This window comes from Cebus imitator, unplaced genomic scaffold (assembly GCF_001604975.1).
Source record: "Cebus imitator isolate Cc_AM_T3 unplaced genomic scaffold, Cebus_imitator-1.0 Scaffold259, whole genome shotgun sequence".
NCBI lineage: Eukaryota > Metazoa > Chordata > Mammalia > Primates > Cebidae > Cebus > Cebus imitator.
Window position 1 is genome coordinate 981,473 of NW_016107574.1, and position 8,414 is coordinate 989,886.

Consider the following 8,414-nt stretch of genomic DNA (forward strand, 5'->3'; position numbering starts at 1 on the left):
TCTGTTAGAGAAATGAACCTATTCATTTCTCAGCTAGTGGGTTGGTATCTTGAAGCTACCTAAGCTAAAGGACAGAAGTAACAAGCAAACACCCCATCTGAAGGTAGCCCCTGGGCAAGTGAGAGTCCAAACCTGTCCAGTCGCTGTTGTAGCCAGCACATTATGCAAAATGGCAGTTCATCCCAAGGTTTACCTTTATCATGTCCTCTTATCCTTAGCTCCAGCAGACAGAACATCCGTGTAAGGCTTTTAAGAAGGGAGGTAACAACTTAATGGAGTTTAAAGATCTGGTTCAAAATGTATTATTGGAGAGTGAAAAAACTAAGTGAGACAAAATGTCTGACACTACTATTGTAGGAAAAATAAAAAACTCACTTAAGTTGGGAGCTGTGGCTCACGCCTGTAATGCCAATGCTTTGGGAGGCCAGGGTAAGACGATTGCCTGAGGCCAGGAATTTGAGATCAGCCTGGTCAACATAGTGAGACCCGTCTCTGCAAAAATAAAAATAATTAGCTGAGCATAGTCCTGGCTACTCAGGAGGCTGAGGTGGGAGGATTGCTTGAGCCCAGGAGTTCAAGGCTGCAGTGAGCTGTGATTGTGCCACTGCACTCCAGCCTGAGCAAAAGAATGAGACCTTGTCTCTAAAATAAATAAATAAAAACAAAATTTCAAATTTAAAAAACCCCACTTAACTACATGGATGTATGTGTTCATATCTTTTTATATACTTGTATACATTTTACTGGTATAAAAATTCTGCTGATAGAAGTGTTATCAGCTAACAGCAGTTCCTTGGGGGAGTGTGGTGAGCTCTACCTGTTTACCTTCTTTCGTATCTGACTTTCTGATATGAGCATATCTTCCAAGAGAGGCAGTTATTGTAGTGGTTAGGAATGGGAGGAATACCAGAGTCAAACCATCTCGTTCGGCTTCTTTTTTGTTGTTTGTTTCAGACAAGATCTTGCTCTGTGGCCCAGGCCGGAGTGCAGTGGCATGATCATAGCTCACTGTAGCCTTATCTCCCAGGCTCAAGCCATCTTTCCACCTCACCCTCCAGAGTAGCTGGGACCACAGGCACCTATAACCACACCTGGCTCATTTTTTTCTTTTTTTTTTTTTAAGCAGAGATGAGATTTCATTGCACGGCCAGGCTGGTCTCAAACTCCTGAGCTCAAGCAATCCTGCCTTGGCTTCCTAAAGTGTTGGGATTACAGGCATGAGCCACCATGCCCAGTCTTGTTTGGCTTCAATTCAGATATGAGTCTATCTGTCTCTGCATCCGCTACTGAAGCTATTGCAGTTTATCTGTAGAAGTAGGTTGACAATAACAATAAAACTAGCCTTACAGCGTTGTTTGGAGGGTTAAATGAGCAGATCTCTATACTTAGCACAATACTTGGCATTCGGGAAGCACTCAGAAAAGATAAACAATTATTATTATTTATATAAGTAAAAAATATATATACATAAACATAGATTTCTTACCAAAGGACAGGGGCACATGAGTTTGCACATGCATGATACATACATCTATAAAAAGAATGTGAGAGGGGAAGGAAGGGAAGGGAAGGGAAGGGGAGGGGGAAGGGGGAAGGGGAAAGGGAAAGGGAAGGGGGAAGGGGGAAGGGAGAAGAGAAGGGGAGGGGAGGCAAAGGGAGGGGAGGGCAGGGGAGGGGAGGGAGAAAGAAAAGAAAAAAAAAGAAAAGAAAAGAAGGAAAGGAAGGAAGGAAGGAAAAGAAAAGAAAGAGAGGAATGACTGCTTTTCATAGCCAGCTCTGAAAGCCCCTGTCCCATGTAATTTTCCACTCTTCTCTCAAGAAGGACAATTAAATAAAACTCTGGCCAGGTACAGTGGCTCTCACCTGTAATTCCAGCTACTTGAGAGGCTGAGGTGGGAGGATCACTTGAGGCCAGGAGTTCAAGACCAGCCTGGGCAACATAGGAGACCCTATCTCTAAAAAAAATGAAAAAAAAAATATTAGCTGAATGTGGTGTACACCTGTAGTCCCAGCTACTTGGGAGGCTGAGGCTAGAGGATCATTTGAGCCCAGGAGTTTGAGGCTGCAATGAGCCATGAGTATGCCACTGTACTCCAGCCTGGGTGACAGAACAAGACTATGTGAATGAAAAAAAAGAAAAGAAGGAAGGGAAAAGAAAAGAAAAAGAAGAAAGGAAGGAAAAGAAAAGAGAAGAAAGAGAAAGTAAAGAAAGGGGGAAAAGAGGAGGGAGAGAGAGAGAGAGAGAGAGAGAAAGAGAGAGAGAGAGAGAGAAAACTCTGGTGTGGGAGGAGGTAAAGTGCTCAAATGCCCCGTATAGAGTCCATCCCTACCCATGGCTTCAGCGAATCTTGGACACCATGGATTCACTGGAGAAGTGACACAGGCTTATTTTCTCTCTTGACCCAGAGGCTTCTGCAGTAGGAAGGAATTTGAGCTGTCCCAACCATCCACTCATCCACTGAATATTAGCTGAGTGCCTTTTGTATGCCAGTCATTGTTCTAAGTCCAGAGATACAGCAGTGGACAGAGAAGACCAAAAGAAAACAATCGAACAAACAGAATCTCATCCTCAGAGAGCTATGTCCTACTGGATGGAGGTAAATAGACAAAAAATGCATAAGACTGGTGGAATGCCTAACAGTGATAAATTCGACGGAGAAACATTAAGGAGGGAAACATTTTATGAATGATTAGGATGGGTTGTAATTTTAAATAGGATGGTTGGGAAAGGTCTCACTGAGCAGATGACATTTGAGGAAAGACCTGAAAGCAGTGCAGGAGAGACGCCTGCAGAGGGAAGAGCAAGCGCGAGGACCTGGAAGAAGTCACGCGAACAGCAGGGAGGGCAGCAGGGCCGGCGCGATGGTTTAGACCAGTGGTTCTGACCGGGCCATTTTGCTCCTCTCCCCGCAGGGGACGTTTGGCCATGTCTGGAAACATTTTGGGTTGTCACGGTTGGGATGGGAGCGTGCGTTATGCATGTCAGAGATGTTGTTCAACATCCTGCAATACACGGGCCAGTCTCCACATTCTCCAGAGAATTATCCTTTCTAAAATGTCAAGAGTGCCCAGCTTGAGAAGCTCAAGTCTGGACTTAGGAAAGTTGTAGGAGATGATGTCAGAGAGGTAACAAGAAGGGAGAGGGGTGGAGGAGGGCGTGTGGAGAGGGAGATCACCAAGAGCCCTATAGCCATCCTAAGGATCTGAGCTTTTTACTTTTGGCCAGATGGGAAGCCACTGGTGCTTGGCAGTGTTTAGCTGGTGGGATTTCCAGGTCATAGGGAGAGGAATACCAGGTGGTCCTTGACCTTGGTCCCAGGCACTGACTCCTTCTGGTTTCCTCTGGGACGGGCCACACTTCAGGGGCAGGAAAGTATAAGACAGGTGATTTCCAGTCATTATGCAGGACTCTGTCAGCAGGTAAAATCACTGCTTTGCTGGGAAGTTAATCTTGATTCTGTGAGAGTAATGAACCCAGCCTCCCTTAATTACCGACTTGATCGCAACAGAGGAGTCAACATTTCATTTCACCAATTGTTTCCTGAAGGTTGGTTGAAGTGCAAGGTTAGTATTTGGATGAAACCTTGCCTTCTAGGAATTTTTTTTTTTTTTAGACAGAGTCTCACTTTGTTATCCAGGCTGGAGTACAATGACATAATCTTGGCTCACTGCAACCTCCGCCTCCTGGGTTCAAGCGATTCTCCTGTCTCCGCTTCCTGGGTAGCTGGGACTACAGGCACATGCCACCACACCCAGATAATTTTTATATTTTTAGTAGAGATGGGGTTTCGCCATGTTAGCCAGGCTGATCTCAAACTCGTGACCTCAAGTCATCCACCTGACTCAGCCTCCCAAAGTGCTGGGATTACAGAATGATCCACTGCACCCAGCCTTACGTTCTTGTAGATTCTTATTCAGAAGGCCTGAATCCAGTCCAAGAATCTGCATTTTACACAGCCCCTGGGACCTTCAAACCAGGTGTTTCTCTGCACCTTGCAAAGCCCTGTTCCAGGAAACAGAAGGCAGGGTTCAGGCATCCAGCCTGGTGTGGTGCTTCCAAGAGAAACGCGTCCAAATGTGCTTTGACAGGCAAAAATCAGGGGTGGCTGGCCTGCCAACCATGGCCACATGAAGTCAGTGGTTCTCAGCCTTGAGTGGCCTGTCACTGGGGGAGCTTGTTAAACATATATCTAGGTCACACCACAGACTCTCTGCCTCAGCCTCCTGGAGTGACCTGTTGGGGACCCCGCCTGGAGACTCACTGGCCCTGTGGCCGGTCTATAACTGAGACACTGAGCTCCCCTCCAGCCCCTAGAATCTCAAAAACACTAAGAGCCCTACACGCAGTGTCCTACCTATTTATTTTAATCACAATAGCTGCCTTTTACTGAGCATTTACTGAGTGCAAAGCTCTGTGCTGAACACTTGACATTTATTATCTTCCTTTAAGTCTCACAACAGGCTGGGTGTAGTGGCTCATGCCTGTAATCCCAGCACTTTGGGAGGCCGAGGCGGGAGGATTATTTGAAGCTAGGAGTTTGAGACCATGTTGGGCAGCAAAGCAAGACCCCTGTCTCTACAAAAAACAACAACAAAACAAAAAAAACGTCTCACCACAACCTGGCAAAGGAGGAAGATTTTAAACTGAGACACAGCAGTCAGTGGCAGAGCTGGGACGCAGACCTAGGCTTGCCTGAACCCAAACCCAAGCTCTTCAGCCGTTTCCTGCACCGCCTCCCTTCGGACGCCGCGCTGTGCTTTCTGCTGCTGGTCCCCGCAGCTAGATTGCAAACTACCTGGGGCAAAAGTTGGATTTTAGGCTGCCTGTGTTCCTCAGACAGAATTTTCTTGAAATAACTGGGGTTGCTTCTCAAAAAGAGTCATGAGAGCTCTCTCTGGACCCTTCTCCCTGGTCTGTGGCTTCCCAACCCCTTAAGCAGTATCTGTTCTTTTCCAGAGGGTTCTTTATAAAAATTTTTTTGAGACAGAGTTTCGCTCTTGTTGCCCAAGCTGGAGTGCAATGGCGCGATCTCAGCTCACCGCAACCTCTGCCTCCCAGGTTCAAGCGATTCTCGTGCCTCAGCCTCCCAAGTAGCTAGGATTAGAGGTGCCCGCCACCATGCCCAGCTATTTTTTTTTTTTTTAATAGAGACGATGTTTCACCATGTGGTGCAGGCTAGTCTCAAACTCCTGGGCTCAAGTAATCCACCCACAGTGCTGGGGTTACAGGTGTGAGCCACTGTGTCTGGCATTCTTCTTTTAATTTTTATTTATTTATTTATTTCCTAACCACTAGACAATCAAGGATTTTCTTTAAAGAGATGGGGTCTTGCATTCACCCAGGCTGAAGTGGCAGTGGCGTGATCAGAGCTCACCGCAGTCTCTAATTCCCAGACTCAGGCCATCCCCCTGAGTAACTGGGACCACAGGTGTGCACTACCATGCCCAGGTAATTTTTTTTTTTTTTTTGTAGAGACCGGGGTCTCACTATGGACCAGACATTGCCCAGTCTGGTCTTGAACTCCTGGTCTCAAGCAATCCTCTCGCCTTAGCCTTGCAAAGTGCTGGGATTACAGGTGTGAACCACTGCACTCTGCCAGCACTCAGAGTTCTAAGCCCCCTTCCCTGTGGAGCTTACCAGAAAGGCCTTGTATTTGAGTTCTCAACTTTGTCTTTTTTTTTTTTTTTCACATATTCCTTCTTCCTGGGCTGTGAGGTCCTGGAAGTAGTAAGGCTGGCTTCTTACCATCTGTCTTCCCTAAAGCAGCACAGAGTGGGCTCAGTGAATTCAAGGAAGGCTGATTGATATGCATTCAGATCTCAGACTTTTGTGAACATAAACCAAGGACCATAATTTTTTTCTGTAAATTGCGTTCACTGATATTTAATTTATTGAGCATCTGCTATGTGCCAGGCACTGGCTCAGGTCCTAGGAATTCCGTGGTCAACAAGGTAAATGAGTTCCCTGCTGTCATAGAGCTTCCTTCTAGTGGGGAAGACAGGTAAAACACAAATAAACTCTTACCAAAGCCAGTTTCTTTGGTGGCTGGGAAAGACGGAGGGCAATTAGAACTGGAAGCCAGAGGGGCCTTTCTGAGAAGATGTCATCTGAACTGACAACGGATTAATCAAAATGAGCCAGCTGTGTCTGAATCAGGGAAAGGGCATTCCAGTCCTGAGACCCGGCCCACTGTGGCCTGTTTGAGGATTCACAGATGCAACTATGGCTGGAACTTAGTGGGCAAGAGAGAGAGAGGAGATGAGCTGGGCGATATTGGCAAGGCTGGATTATGCAGGGCCTTCCTCACATGGTGAGGAGATTAGAGTTGGTTCTAACCGAGATGGGAAATCAGTGGTGGGTTTTAAGCAGGGTGATGATGAAAGATCCCCAGCTGCTTGGAGAATGGACTGTAGGGAGAACCGAGTGGAAGCAGAGACCAGTTAGGGAATTACTGCCATGGTCATGGTGACAGGTCGTGGGGTCTTGGATAAAGATAATAGAAGAGGAAGCTGAGAGATGGAGACAGACAAGACTTTCAGATACAGTGGATGTGGCAGGGTGGGGCAGAAGGGAAAGAGGAATCTCGCAGGATGCCCCGGTTTGGGTTAGGTAGATGGGGGTGCCATTTTCTGAGATGGGAAAGACAGAGGAAGAACAGGTTGGGGTGGCAAAGTCAAGCGTTCTGGTGTGCTCCCGGGGTGAATAATGTCCTCTCAAGATGGCACGTGTGAATGTATGACCTCACGTGGCAAATCTGTTTAAGTCAAGAATTTTGAGATGGGAAATTATCCTGGAGGGCCCAGTGTAAATACAAGGGGTTTTATAAAGGAAAAAGGGAGGCAGGAGAGTCAGTATGCTTCCATGTGAGAAGCAATCAACCCACCATTGCTTTGAAATGGCTTTGAAAGTGAAGGAAGGGAACCCCGAGGTGAGGAATGCAGACATCCTCTAGGAACTGGGAAAGGTAAGGAAATGCTTTCTCCCATCGAGACTCTGGAAGGGACACAATCTTGCTGACACCTTGCTTTTAGTCCAGTGAAAAACCAGTTAGAACTTCTGACCTCCAGAACTGTGAAATAATGCATTCGTGTGGTTGGTTTTAAGCCACTAACTTTGCGGTCATTTTTACGGAAGCAATAGGAAATGGACACACTGGCCTCACGGACATCCAGGTGGAAAGACAGGTGGGCAGCAGGCAGGCTGTATTGGCCTGAGCCCAGGGTAGAGGCTGGCACTGGAACCCTGAGAGCATTCAGCCTACAATTGGAACTTAAATCTGAGAGGCTTCGAATCACCTCACAGCCCAGAGTGAGCCGCAGGGCCCCTGATTAATTCCTGTCCTCTCTGCCTGAAACAGGGAAACCCTGGCAGCTGGCCTTTCTCTCCTAAAGAGAGAATCTTTAGCTTGGCCCAAGGGACTAGGGTGAGGCCTGAGCTGGATAAGCCTGCTCCTGAGTGAAAGTCCAAAGACCCTGTCACCCTGAGGGGCACTCCCATCAGGCCGTCTCAGGTGCCTCCAGGCTAGGTGGGGAGGAAAATGGGAAAGGGACGGAAATGTTTATTTAGCTCATACTAAGTGTCAAGCACCAAATTAGAGACTTTATCTGTGCTTTCAAACCTTACAATAACCCTGGCAGGGAGCTCTAAGTCCCATTTATGAATAAGTAAACTGAGGCTCAGAGTGATCAGATTACTTTTTTTTTTTTTTGAAATGGAGTCTCACTCTGTCACCCAGGCTGGAGTGCAGTGGCCCAATCCTGGCTCACTACAACCTCCATCTCCCAGGTTCAAGCGATTCTCCTGCCTCAGCCTCCCTAGTACCTGGGATTTCAGGCATGCACCACCACACCAGCTAATTTTTTGTATTTTTACTAGAGACAGGGATTCACCATGTCAGCCAGGATGGTCTCGATCTTTTGCCGTCATGATCTGCCCACCTTAGCCTCCCATAGTGCCGGGATTACATGTGTGAGCCACCACACCCAGTCCAGATTACTTCTTTAAGATAACACCAGCGGAATGGCCGGGCACAGTGGCTCACACTTGTAATCCCAGTGCTCTGGGAGGCCAAAGCAGGCGGATTGCCTGAGCTCATGAGTTCAAGACCAGTCTGGGCAACATGGCAAAACCCTGTCTCTACAAAAAATACAAAAGTTAGCTGGGCGTGGTGGTGTGTACTTATAGTTCCAGTTACTTGAGAGGCTTAGGTGGGAGGATGACTTGAGCCCGCGAGGCGGAGGTTGCAATGAGCTGAGACCTCACCACTGCACTCAAGTCTGGGCAATAGAGCCAGATCTTGTCTCAAAAAGACAAAAAATAAAAATGACGCCAGCAGGGAACTGAAGATCCAGATGTCCCCCGGGTACTGCTCTTTCTGCCATTCCCCTCGTCTTGGCTGAGGACTATTTGACAG